This window comes from Argiope bruennichi, chromosome 7, assembly GCF_947563725.1.
Source record: "Argiope bruennichi chromosome 7, qqArgBrue1.1, whole genome shotgun sequence".
Lineage (NCBI taxonomy): Eukaryota > Metazoa > Arthropoda > Arachnida > Araneae > Araneidae > Argiope > Argiope bruennichi.
The window spans coordinates 58,355,561-58,368,950 of NC_079157.1; positions in this window are offsets into that span (position 1 = coordinate 58,355,561).

Sequence of the window (13,390 nt, forward strand, 5' to 3'; positions counted from 1 at the left end):
CTAATGGAATAAATCAATTTTGTATTTGGTATTTCTGCATTTTAATTGATCCTTTAAGGAGTGCCATTTAATTATCATTATCTAGCTTCATTTTTAGTATTGTCTCTTTATTTACTTAAATCACGAATTCTTGCACAAGCTATTACATAAATTGTTGGAACATTTCAATCGATGTATTTTAACCATTTCCGGCCAGAAACGAGCCATGTTAATTTAACATTTTAAAATTTTATTAACTGGAATTTAGAAGATTAGTTTTGTATCCAACTGATATGAGCACAAAGAAATCTGGAGTAATGAGATCGAAAATTTGATACGACAAATTAAAGAAAAGCCAAGAAATTAGCGATATTCCAGTACGCTTTCAGACAGAATCGTTCATTCAAGTATCTATTCCTGAACTTGAGAATCAAATTCTTGTGTTATTCGATACAAATAGCGCTTGAACCAAAAATTGATTTCTTCGCAATATATAATGATCGTAATGAATCGAATTGTTCAGAAACATGATCGAGAATTGCTAGATGCCGGGTTTGGGCCATTTGGCACCCAACTCTGAAGAAATTCAATATTAAAATTCATAAATTGATCGAGGAAGCGGTACAGAATACTCGTAATATTTGTATGCAACTTGTAAAAATTTCGAACAAATCGCATGATCTGTTTCTATTCTGCTTCAACGTGTTAATCAGAACTAGCATAAAAACCACTAGATTCGGTATTAAAATTCCATTTTTCATTTTAGTGCAAAATATTTGGTCTTCGCGGAGCAGTGAGGATACTGACATGCATTTTAGTATCGGGATGAGATGCATTATGCGAATCGGAAAATCAGAGGTGCATCACGAAAAGCCTTATGTACGAGCATGATTCACGGGATTGTTTTGGGAGTTGGAGTGGGCGTGGAGTCTAATTTGTGCAATGTTTCATTAGGCAGTGAGTGGAGTGACGCTTTGTGGAATTTGAAAATAGTCAATGTGATAAAGTATGCAAGTTACTTCACTATGCGTTATGGACAAGACATAATTGTCTTGATTAACTAGTCGTGATTCGGATATTCTACGTAATATTGAGTATTGAGAGTTGCTGTTAGCGTGGTAATGTGTTTGTAGGTGTGAGAATTTCAGATTGTGGGTGGGGTTGGCGGTGTGGATATTTATGAGAACCATGGATGGCAGGTAGAGCAGATGGCGAGGGTAATGAGTGCTTGAACTGTGGTTTAGGGGGATTGGTGTTGAAGGCGTGGGTAATTCGTGTGCTAGTTGTGGTTTCGGAGGTTAATGCTGGAGGCGTGGGTAATGACTGTGTGCGAGTTTTTGTTTCGGAGGTTAATGTTGTAGGCGTGGGTAATGACTGTGCGCGAGTTTTGGTTTTGAGGTTGGAGGCGTGGGTAATGTCTGTGTGCGAGTTTTGGTTTTGAGGTTGGAGGCGTGGGTAATGTCTGTGTGCGAGATGTGGTTTTGAGGTTGGAGGCGTGGGTAATGTCTGTGTGCGAGATGTGGTTTTGAGGTTGGAGGCGTGGGTAATGTCTGTGTGCGAGATGTGGTTTTGAGGATGGAGGCGTGGGTAATGTCTGTGTGCGAGATGTGGTTTTGAGGATGGAGGCGTGGGTAATGTCTGTGTGCGAGATGTGGTTTTGAGGATGGAGGCGTGGGTAATGTCTGTGTGCGAGATGTGGTTTTGAGGATGGAGGCGTGGGTAATGTCTGTGTGCGAGATGTGGTTTTGAGGATGGAGGCGTGGGTAATGTCTGTGTGCGAGATGTGGTTTTGAGGATGGAGGCGTGGGTAATGTCTGTGTGCGAGATGTGGTTTTGAGGATGGAGGCGTGGGTAATGTCTGTGTGCGAGATGTGGTTTTGAGGATGGAGGCGTGGGTAATGTCTGTGTGCGAGATGTGGTTTTGAGGTTGGAGGCGTGGGTAATGTCTGTGTGCGAGATGTGGTTTTGAGGTTGGAGGCGTGGGTAATGTCTGTGTGCGAGATGTGGTTTTGAGGTTGGAGGCGTGGGTAATGTGTGTGTGTGTGTGTGTGTGTGTGTGTGTGTGTGTGTGTACGCATTGAGGAAATGGAAAATGCTGAAGGAAAACGGGGCCCCATTTGTGTGTTGTACAAGGATTTCCTCAATCTAATCATTTTTAACTCTAATTTCACGTTGACGACCATTATTTCAGAAAGTAGGAAGATAGGCGGCGATGAGCTCGAAACGTTGCTTTGAAGTAGGAAAACAAGGGAAGAATGCTTAACAGAATGATTAGGCGATTCTGAAATAGGTTTTACATTAAACCGGGTCTTTCTTGATAATTTTAAAAATCATTTTGGATTTGCATAAATTTCAATTTTATATTTTATGACAGAATAAGTCCCTTTTTTCCCAAGTTTCCACTTTACATAGGAATAAGCTCGAAGAGGATTGACTAACAGATAAATCGATTGTTCTGATGCTGTTTGTTTTGAAATTTCGGGGAATGTCTCATGATTACTATAAATTAAAATGCATTCTGATTGTAATGAATAATCGAAATTCTTCATGGTATAATAAGGATCGACAAATGGCACTTGAATGACATACTGATGAACAGAATAGATTCGAATTCATATTGCGGTGAAATTAGATATTTCATTTCCAGAGTCTTTGGTTTATTACGTTTTCTTTAGGACTGAGCTCGATATAAAAAAAAATCTATTGGCTCGTTAAAAAAGCAATTTCTTGAAATGCCTTATATAAACTTTAGATATTTTTCTCCTAATTACATTCACCTATCGTAGAGTGGCAGTAAAAAAATGTTTAATTTTCAATACACGGACAATTTATTCCAAAATTTCTACATCTCATTTAAAAGCTGCCTTTTTTTAAAAAAAATTTCAGCTCACGGTTCTTGCAATCTTGGACAGTATTAATTCCGTATACGTAATCTTACATTATGAAGCATTTCGTTCTTCTAACCACCCGCCTCCCTCAATCTTCAAATTAAAATCATCAACCTATTGTGGATGTCGTTTTTTTCTTTGTATATACGAATTTATTGCCCTAGTTGATGTTACAACATCGTACCTTGTACGGGAAAAATTCTTTCAATTCGTGCTCGCATATCAATTAATCCCGAAATGACTAGATATTTTTGAGGCGCAATAAAGTATAATTTCTACTAAATAAAGTAGCTGGGCTTATTTGAACAATCACAGGTCCAGAAATTAGAAATAATTTAGTTTGTTCCATATCAAAATTCGAAAACAGAAGTTTGAATGATCTCGTGTATTGAATGCGGATGAATTCTAATCAACTTTTTGAATTGAATGAAAGGAAGTAATCGGATAGATCAGGGATAGGGAAAGGTTTGGAAATGTAATCGAATTAAGTGTTGGAGATATTGTCTTTAAATACAGCCATTTTGAACGTATATGAAAGTAGGCAAATTTCATATTGTATTTCTCTCTCCTTTGATGTATAAAAAATAACTTATCCTTTTCATAAAATTTCAAAAGCAGTCGTTACAGCTTTAAGGCAAAGGCTGTTTCATTAGAGAGCAAAAAAATAAGCGTGGGATGATCTTTGTAATTCATCGTCTTCCAAAATTTAAAATTAAATGCTAAACTGCTAGCTGCCCATTCGTATATTTTTAAACTTCAGGAAAGCTTCTAAGACGCATTGAAATCTGAACGTCTGGTGTTTTGAATACGGAAGAAATCTCTGGATATTCTACAAAAGTGCCTTTCTATTGACGAAAGTGCCATAATTATGTGGATTTTACTTGGTATAGTCGAATGATATAGGAAAGGGCCATATCAATTGTTTTCTTATGCTGTTTCTGAAAGTATTCAGAATGAATATTTAACTTGACAAGTTTCTTGGATTAAAGTAACCTTAGAGATCATTATACTACCTCGCTCATACCAGGAAATTTGTGTTGGATTCATCAGATTTTTCACTCATTCAAAAGAAATGCAATCTCAGAAATTATCAACGGAACAAATCCTGCAGTTATTAGAGTAGCTCTCGGTAGACTTTTCAGATGTTTGTTGGAGCAATGAAACACCTTCTTTCCCCATATGTGGAGTGACTGCCTTCTCAGCTCTTAGCAAAAATTGTGTATAGTAGCCATCTGGATGGCCAGGGGACATTCTCTTGGTTCCGTACAGAAGTGATATCGGTAAGTTATGCTATTTATAATAGTCATATCGAAATGAAGATTGGTTGAAATAATTTATTAATGGTAATTAGAGCTATAAAATGTACTTTTTATTTCCTTAGTTTTTCATAGGGTGGACAACTTATCCGTGTACATGCCATTTTGTTTGACGAAGGCACAACGTCAATTACCAATGCTATTTTCTCAGTTCCATGTACATGCTATCCATATGTACCAATGCAGGATGCGAGGGAGTATTCTCTTAAGATTACATCTAAGTACAAGAAATTCAAAGACACAGTAAGTTTGCAAATTCTATTAATAAAACTGACAAAGCGACATGGCGTTTGGAAACCAATTGTATTCGATTCGTCTCGAAACGAAGCTTTCTGGAAGCTGCAAAGTTAAACATTATTTCCGGGAAATATTTATTGAAATATGTGACCTTTTGAACTACCTCCAACGCAAGAACTACCGGTATTGAAATGCATGTTATACTAGGATGGTTATTTTCAGGTCATCACTTGGGTAGTACAGGGCCAGGAACTCTCAAATCATTTATTCCAAAACGCACCAAGACAAAAAATGATTCAAGATAATTGTTTTGTGTCTATATGGACCGAGGGGAACTTACTATAATGAATAAATGTATTACTATTTTTAAAAAATCAATTTTTTTTCGATCCTCTAAGTTGTAGTCAGCAAATATGCTTCTTGGTATGATTCTCAAATTCGTTTTTCTATTTTTCAAGCATCTAAATATGAATTTTCATAAAATTTGAAATGCAACCGTTCAAAATTGAAACTGAATGTTCCTTAAATGAAATTCATATAACTTACGACTAAGAATTTTGTAGGTTGCTTTAAAGAGTATTCTAGCGTTTAGCGAATAAACTTATTGTTATTTAAGTATAATCAGCAATTATGCTTAGCGGGCAATTAACAAATTAGATGCACAACTTATTTTCCTATATACGCTAATAGCTCTTGGAAAAGATTTGGAAGTATTTCTTTAAAACCAAATATTTAGATGAATTGTTTAACAAATGTATTTCAAATACTGCTAATAGCTAAATTTTTTAAAAGAAAAAATGAACCGATGTGATTTCGTTAAGATCTCCTGATTAAAACGAGAAACCTCTAATTTCTGTAAATGAAGTTACAAGCAAATTCTTGTCAGTTTTTTGAATTTTCGATGTAGATAAAAGAGCAAAAGTAAATTGTATATATTCTAGCATTTTATAGTATTGATAGATTTCATATCTAATCATTATTCATTTCTTTTCAGAATTTCAAAGGTTTTGAAGCAAATGATCACGGCACAACAGATAATATGGAGCTTCAACAAACGCATATTAGAATTCCGATTCTATGGAATCCGACTAACAGACCAAAGATTTATTGGATGATTTATAAAGCCTGAAATATTAGACTAAGCTTAATGTATCTAATGTATCTTAGCGTAATGTAGCTTAATGTATCTATCTTAATGTATCTATTTGTACTTTGTACAAAAAAAAATTACTGGAATTTAAAGAACCTACACAGTGGATTGAAAGTGAAAGAAATGTTAATAATCCCTGCATATTCCAGGAAAGTGGCTTCTAAGTGACGAGTCTGAATTACGTTGATTTGTCATAGTCTGAGGTAGGGGAGAAAAACCATGGCCATTACTACTTACGCTGTTTTCAAGAGCTGAACAGAAAAAAAAATGAACGAGAATTTCAGTTTTTAGATTAATAATAGAAAGAACTTTGGAGATAATATCAATTTAAATTGACTTTCTTATACCTGAAAATATTCCGATGGAATTCTTCGTGTTTACTCGTGATGGAATGCTTTATGAATCGAAAAAGAGGTAGAATCGCCTGTAATTGATGTTAGATCAGCATTCTGCAAAGAATACATTAGAGGCCTTTTAATTGAACAATGGCTTGATACCACTCCTCGTCTGTGCAGTGAACACCATTTCGGCTCCAGCCTCAAATTCTAAATATGGGATATGTCTGGATTGGCGGAAAAAATGGTACTGAAGTGATATCGGTAAGTTGCACGAATTATAACTGTCAAATCGAATTGAAAATTGTATCTAATCACTTTTATGAAATAATTAACCTATAAGAATGTTCTTATTTCAGTAGGTATTCATAGGTCAGACAACTTACGACCATTATGGATGCATTTTTTCTTGGATAAGTGTGCCGTCACTATCGGTAATACCACTTTCTCAGTTCCATATACAGGCGATCGATACTCTCCACTTAAGAGAATTTGAAGTATCAAATTCTCCTGGTAAGTTCTTGAATCATTATATTATCAGAATAGTTTAATATCGTGCTATTTTATTTGGACCCTCTAGAAAGTATTCCGAAGGCACAAAAAATGCGTAAACCACAGTTTTCTGGAAGCATTGAAGTTTTAGCTTCTGAACATAAGAACCGAATTAACGTTCTTGTTGTACTGGGAAATCGATTTCTGTAAATAGACATCGAAGGTAATCCATTGCCCAAGAATGGAGTTGACCTATGTATCTTTTCTTCTTCGCAATAGGGAAGTGTATGGTCAAACCTTCTCAGACAGTGCCTATGAGATAAGCAAAAAATGTTTCTGCATAACTTTGTCATTTCTCAGCTAAAATTGTTTTTGGGCCAAACCAAACGTATTGTAGTTGATATTTAAAATTTTCAATCCTTCATTAATTGCATTTACCAGCATATAATAAGCAAAGCGAACTCATTTGATTTTCAAGTATATAAACGGCAATCTAGGAAATTCATTTGCAATCTCTACGAAAGGATATTGTGCTTATTTCTCAATATCGGGCCTTTTTTTTTCTCCACTATGCAAGAATGCATTCGTTTTCGGAGCTTTCAAGCGGTTCTGTGAAAGCTTCGAGAGAATGCCAAAATCGACCATATTCTAAAAACTAAACGAGTACGAGACATTATTAGAGCATTCATTATCTGTCATTTCTGACTTTCATAGAGAATAAAAACACGCATATGTCTCGGAAAATTCTAGAATAATTAAAAAATGCTTAATTAATTTCAAATTGTGTTTAAATTTTGTTGACATTTTCATAATGCGAAATGTTAGTGGGAAAAATCCTAGACTTAGATTCCGCTTTTATTGATAACAATTTTTTTCAGATAATTGAATTATAGAGTGGATTTAAAAATCAAAATTTAGTCTTCTATGTTCTGGCATTTAATGGCATTCTTGATAGTTTGACTTAATCTATTTCTTTTCAGATGTCTACATGTTTTAACCCAAATGACTACGGCACAAGACACCATTCGGAGCCTTCACCCTTGCAATTCGGAGCCTTCACCCTTGCAATTCGGAGCCTTCACCCTTGCAATTCGGAGCCTTCACCCTTGCAATTCGGAGCCTTCACCCTTGCAATTCGGAGCCTTCACCCTTGCAATTCGGAGCCTTCGAATTTTTTTTAATCTTTGAGAAATAAGTATTTTAAAAACAATTACATTCGTGAAATGGTTTTTTAATATGGATAACTTCAAATTTGGTAGTGTATTTAATTTTGCTAGTAATCTAAACCAACTTTCCAACAAGACTGAATGTTTGATTTACATTTCGGACAAAATTCGCTTTAAAATTTCTGTGATTTTTTATTCTCTAATTAGAGCTCAATAAGTTGACATGCAGAGCTGTCATTGACTTAGAAATAGAGGCAGGAATAGCAGTTATGAAATAAACCAATTTTATTTGCATAGTGCATTACTTCATCATTGCGAGTGGAAAATGAATATTTTCGCCATTAGATGATTTGTTGCGATTATTTTTAATTGCCGATTACCATAGCATAATTAAAATGTAAATATTTTTTGTAAACTGATCTGTTTTTCATTTTACCTACATATTTTTCAAAATGAGTCTTTTGATATCATTTTGTACTGAATGGCAATGCTCGTGACAATTTCATGATCTTGTCCATTTCTAGAACTCGCTTTGTGATTGTAAAAATGAGTTGTTAAATAATTAAATATGTTCTTATGATCATATGTATACGATTCTAGTATATTAAGAAATGTTGCATTTCATAAGGATCCTGGTATTCTCCTTTTGAAATATTTGTTTTAAATATGCAAAATTATTTTATACTTAATATCGTATGTATATTTTATACTTAACTTCTGTTATGTTTTCCAAGATATCTACTTTAGAGTTTAAATTTAAAAAAGAATTTGTCTTAAAGTTATGAAATTGGCTATAATAACCGTCATAAGCATGTTCAGCAAATTCAAAATATACGAATAGTAACTTTTGTTAAGAAAAATGTCTATTGTGTATGGAGGATAAATCAAAAGGTACTATTGGCATGCATGTTTGTCTTCTTACATTGTTTGAAATTTAGAAAATATTTTCAAAAAATATTAATCAATCCTAAGTCGTGTATTTACGCACATGAAACAACTTTGTATTTTGAAGTGACGTTTTACGGTAATATTATAAATTTGATACTTGACTTTTGAAACTATAAATATGCTAAAATTGTTATAAAATAACTTTTTTTTTTCATTACCTTTCATATGCGAATTTCATAATGCATCGCATTAATTTTTGACTCAAAATTTAGACATAATGTCAATGGCTGTTAACTTAAATCCCTTTTAACATTTCAAATTTATTTTTACCGTAGTCTGTGTAGATATATTAAATCTGTTCGTTGCATCCATTTACAATTTTTAAATTAACATTTTATTTATGTTAAAATTTTAAAATAAAATAGCAATAGTTACAGTAAGATTAATAGTAAATTTAAATTTCTAAATATCTCGCTACTTTGGCTTTTTATGTAAAGTTTACACCCGCGGATAAAGTATACTTTGATTGGCTCGGCCGGCCAGCCAATCAAAATATTCTTTGATTCTCAGAAAGCATTTGATCATCGTGCCTGATCACCACGGTGATCAGTATGCTTTTAGAGAAAATGCGATGCTCTTTAATGATGAGTATAAAATAATATGCATAAAATTTTATTCGAATGTTTCTTTTGTTGAAGGAAAAAGTGAATGGATGCGATGAATGTTAAATAATCTAAATGTAGGACAGGTCGCTTTTTCTTTTTCCAATAACATGAGAAAGTCTAGGGTTCTGAATTATCAGCTTTTCAGTAATTTGCTAAAAAAATTCTTTTAATTTAATAGAATATTAAACTTTTGCATATTGTTACATTACGTGTTGAAATAAAATTTTTATAATGAATTTTCAATTGATATTCTGCCAAATGCATTAACTTGTGTAAATGTTTTCCCTAGTTATAGCAATTAATGCTGCATAAAATATTCCAACTCAAGTATGTTCATTTAATGTTAAACGAATGCTTTACTTATGAAACTGAATTCTTCAGCCAACGTAATTTGTCTTTGCTATTTTGATACTTGTACTGGATTCTTCATGCATTTATATTGTACTCTTTATGTTGTAATAATCCTGTAAATGATTTGTACTCGTATTTCAAACATCCAAATAAAACTTTATGTATTTTAAATTCAATTTTGTATTTCTGAATATTATTTACTCCTCTGACAGAAATTATTCGATGGGAGATGTTTTAGGGAAATTATAAATTCAGTTTATGAATTTGTTAGTTTAAGACGGTGCACACATCCAGGTCGTTAGAATATTGAATTGGTTCAAATGAAAAGTAGAAATGCACAAGATTAAGTTATTTCTTCATATTCTTTACCTAAAATCCTTTTAATTCAAATAAAAATTATTAGAATTTGATAGTTTATTGATCAGAATGTAGATATGACAGATTAGGAAGCTGGTCATGCTATAAAAATATAGAATTTGGTGAATTGAAGTTTTTTCTGGTTCTCTTCAATCTTTTTCATAGAAATTTCATTGTCTTTAATTGGAATTTATCGTCATTAGAATTTAATGTCTGAATTTAATTTCCGTCTTCCTAGATCGCAAATGGATAAATTTGTAAGGTTCTATTATTCAGAAGTCTTGTGTGTTAAATTTGGAAAAACATTTTCTTAAATATTAAATGCAATATTTAATTTTCATTCTGAATTGTATTATGCAATTGAAAACATTCATTGAAATTATTAAAAATTCGCTATATAAATTATGAGTAATTTATTTAAATGTATGCAACTCTTAAGAATTCATTCATAGAATTCGGAACTGAAGAGTCAGTTTACTTAAAAAAAAATGCTTTGATTGAATTCTTGTTAAGGATTTTGCATAAAATTGCAAAACCCGATTTGCTTTGATACCAGTTAGGAATTCTTATTTCAAATGCATTCACATTCTACTTTTTATATTGTAACAATCTTTTAAATCTTCTGCTTTTGTATATCAAACTTGCAAATAAAATTTATGTATTTCTAATTCGATTTCTTTATTTAATTACCAAATATTCTGATTTTTTTCAGATATTTGTTAGTTTTAATAGTTATATTTTCTAGAAACTGCATTGCTAACATATTCGTAGTCCAAGTTTAAGATGGTACGTACATCTACATCGTCTAAGAACTATTGAATTGATATAAAGTGAAAATTCTTAAGATGAATTACTAATTTCTATCCCTTAATTAAAATTTTTTAGTTTCAGCTTAAATATAAATCGATAGCCAATTCAGCTTAAATGTAAATCAATCTTTACCTAAAATCTTTTTATTAATCTAAATATCATTAGAATTTATTTGCTTACTTATTGATCGAGTATAAACATGACAAATTAAAAATGTTGATTCATTTCACTTTTTTAATGATAGTGTGTGTGTATATATATATATATGAGAAATTAGCTGAACTGTTCTTGCTCTATAAATGCAGTAAAATTTGCGGAATTCAAATTCTACTTTATTATTTTTGAAACTTCTCTTTATTAAATCTTAATCTCGAATTCGAATTCAAAAGTTTATAATTATTTACTATTGTATCTTTTTCTTTCTATATTTCGTGATGGTAAGTGAGTAAATGTTTGAAGCCCTGTACTTAAGAAAAAAAATTAATATTAATATTTTTTTGACCACTTAAAAATTTATCTGAAAATAAGTTAACATTTTTTTTTGCTACTTTATTAAGATATTTTATTAAATATACAGATGTATTGCCATTTTTGATTTGAAATCGTATTTTTATCTGATTATGTTGATTTTTATATTTTTCACCGATTTATATATTGTGGATGAATAGAAGTCTGCAATAAAAATTCGACTCTTCTCTGAGCTGCGAATTTGGCAAATTTTACTATATGAATGTGTCCTACTATTCGTTGCTAAATTTTATAGTGTATTTAAATCTTAATCAAAAATTTTAATATACTTAAATATTTATCAAATATTTGGAATTTTCCTTCTCAAAGTAAATTACCATGACTTTAACCAGGAATCTAAAGGCTATCTCCAAGTTTTTATCCACATTTAAAATCATAAAATGTCGTCCTGAAATAATTTACCCTCTAGATTTCTGAGTGTTGGAGATTTATACAGCAAATTTTGCAAATATCAATTTATATTTTACACCAATATGCGTCAAAAATATTACTGTAAATTAAAGAACAAGGAGGAAAACGAAGAGCTTTCAGATGATTCTCAAGCGTAAATGTAATTTTGCGTAAATGCGCATGTGTAAAGGCATTTTACGCATGCGCAGCTTTAACAGAGTACATAACGGGAGATTTCTGTTTAAAATGAACATTATCTATTGCTAAGAATTTTCTGATTTGTATATGTACACTTAATATTCTATAAAAATAAATATTTAATTTTCATTAGTAATTATTATTAAAACACCTTTATCAAAAAAAGTAATATATGTATTACTTACATTTTTTATATTATTTAAGTAATATATATATAGTATATACATAATGTATATATCAATGCAATTAAGATATATAGGGTCTTCATTAATTATTGTCGGGGTTTCCGTACCTCATAACTTTCGAATAAAAAATATTAGGCAAAAACCGATTACGTATTCGTAAATTACAACCCAAAGGATTTTATTAATGATATTAAAAAGATTAATGAATTTGCACATAGCTGCCCTTCGTGGCTCGTAACACATCGAGACGAAATTCAATTTCCCTCTAAGTGTTCTCCAGCATTTGTGGAGTAACATTTTGGATCAAAGTAACAATTCTGCCTTTTAGTTCATCAAGGGAGGGCACAGGAGTCTTGTACTCAATGTTCTTGACAAACCCCCATAGAAAGAAGTCCAGCGGTGTTATATCTGGTAATCTCGGAGGCCCTGAGATTGGTCCACCTCTTCGCATTGTTGTCACGTAAAATTCTTTGAGTTGTAATTTACGAATGCATAATCGCCTTCAGCTGAATGCCTACAAAGTGCAAATTGTGCAAGCTTTACACTTTAATATCATTAATAAAATTCTTTGAGTTGTAATTTACGAATACGTAATCGGTTTTTGCCTAATATTTTTTATTCGAAAGTTATGAGGTACGGAAACCCCGACAATAATTAATGAACACCCTATATTTTATATAGTATAGATGTCAATGCAATTAAGAAATAGACGAGATAATGTTTTAAATCTTCATTTAATACCGAAGTAAAAACATCCGTTGAATAAGAAAAATTATGAAAACGGTTATCTTTTGAAAGACATTTCGACAATAATACGTTCTTTTAGCACTCGGCTAAGAATTTTTTTTATCTTCAGTATTACATTTTTTAATATAAACTGTTATGCTCATTGAATTTTTGAATATAAAATATTTTGAATTTTCGATTGTAATGCAAAGATATTTTAGAGCATTAATTAAATTTTTGAAGAAGTTTTAACATTTTGTTTTCCAAAAGTTACGCATTGTTTTTAATTAAATCATAAAAAAAATGCGAGACGAATATACATTCCAAAAATAAAAAATGCGAGATAAATATACATTCCAAAATATCTTTATTTTGCAACTCATTTTTACTTACTTAAAATTTTTATGAAACCAAGAGACTACATTACGTGAAACGTTATATATCTTATCTATCAAAGCAATTCGATAGAGGAGATAACATTCTTTTAAAACTTCTTTAATATATTTTCAAGCTTTTGTTTTTCTACAAGTTTTAATATTTTTGCAAATATGGGTTCTAAACTACTTTTTCGTTTTCAGTAATTTACGACCCCCTAGATCATCCCATAGCGCATGTTACCAACATGAAAAAAAAAAAAAAAAAAAACTTTTAAGAATGTGTTTTCACTTTCAAAAAAATCCTTAGTTGAAATACTATTTGTTATTTGTTAAATTTTTTTATAGTTTCCAA